Source organism: Antechinus flavipes, chromosome 6, assembly GCF_016432865.1.
Source record: "Antechinus flavipes isolate AdamAnt ecotype Samford, QLD, Australia chromosome 6, AdamAnt_v2, whole genome shotgun sequence".
Lineage (NCBI taxonomy): Eukaryota > Metazoa > Chordata > Mammalia > Dasyuromorphia > Dasyuridae > Antechinus > Antechinus flavipes.
The window spans coordinates 59,248,642-59,250,094 of NC_067403.1; the positions used below are offsets into that span (position 1 = coordinate 59,248,642).

At 35.9% G+C, this 1,453-nt stretch overlaps 1 pseudogene; it reads left to right on the forward strand.

Moving 5' to 3' along the window:
- Positions 1-616: 616 nt before the first annotated feature.
- On the forward strand, positions 617-1,135 carry LOC127541392 (aldo-keto reductase family 1 member B1-like; annotated as a pseudogene).
- The last annotated feature ends 318 nt before the right edge of the window (positions 1,136-1,453 follow it).

Genomic DNA, 1,453 nt, shown 5'->3' on the forward strand with positions numbered 1-1,453 from the left:
ATGTAGCTATTATTTGTTTGTAAAACACTTCATATATATGTATACATACATATTTTATTTATGTATATATAAATTTTACAAATAAGAAAACTGAGGCTGGCCGGTTAAGTTACTTACCAAGAGTAATAGAGATAAGTGTCTAAGTCAGGATTTGAGCTCATTAGATCTTTCTTATCCAAAGATCAATATGTATCACCTAGACCCCTAAATTCAAGAACCTAAAGAAAGACTTTTTGTACTTTGGGTCAAATCTTCTGCAAAGGATTTAGAAAAGGAATAGATTAGATAGCAAGAGGAAAAGTAAAATTGACTTCTGAATTTGTACTGAGTATTGAGGGAGCAAGTACCCACATTGATTAAAATAGAGATTCATAAAAATAGGGTGTCTTGATATCCAAAAAAATACTATTGTGCTTCTTTTTATATAAGAAAGCATTTGCAAGCAGTTGTAGCAGGTACAGCATTCATGTTTATGGTCAAGGTTACCTTCTGTAAGACCTAAGCATTATGGCTACATCCCTAATATTAAAGCCCAAGGTGAAAATGAATGTTCTGAGTTTTGGCACTTGGAGGTCCTGTACATGCAAAGTGGCCAATGGAGTAAAGAGTGTGAATGATGTTGGACAGCATCAATTGTGTCCACATTTACCAGAATTGAAAATTAAATGGATAAGGCCATCCAAAAGAAAATGAAGGATAAAATTGTCAAAAAGGAGAACCTCTTCATTATCAACAAACTTTGGTATACATACGAAGAGAAAAACTTGGAAAAGTCAGTCTGCCTAAAAACTCAGTAACTTGAAGCTGGATTACCTAGAATTCTATTTTATATTTGGCTCAGAGGATTTAAGATTGAGAAGGAATATTTCCCCCACCACTGGATGATATGAACAATGTGATTCCCAGTGACACAAGCTGTTTGGATACATGGATAACCATGGCAGGTAGAAGCCGTTGGAATCTCTTAATTCAAATATCTGCAGATTGAGAAGCTTTTGACCAAGTTAAGAGTAAAGCATGAGGTGGAAAATAGATTAAGTGCCATCCATATGTCACCCAGGAAAAGTCGATCATATATTGCCAGTCCAAAGGTACTATAATGACAGCCTATAGTATCCTTGGTTCTCCAGATTAGCTATGGCCCATGCCTGAGAATTCTCTCTTGAGTGAATTCATTGAGCTTTCTGGGGTCCTTCAGATGGGCCTTGGTTTCAGTGAAGGAATGCAGAAGGCAGGAGAGCCACTAGGATGATGGGAGATGGAATGTCTCTCTTCCAGTCCTTGTTGGCTCTTATATACTTTATAGTAATTACATCATTACAGCATACTGATTATGTGTGAACTTAGAGAACCATTACATCATCATGCTAAGTGCTAAGTATATATGTAAACTAGATAACCATTGTCTCATCAATTCCTCTGAGTTAATACCTTATTTCAAATATACTTCTCC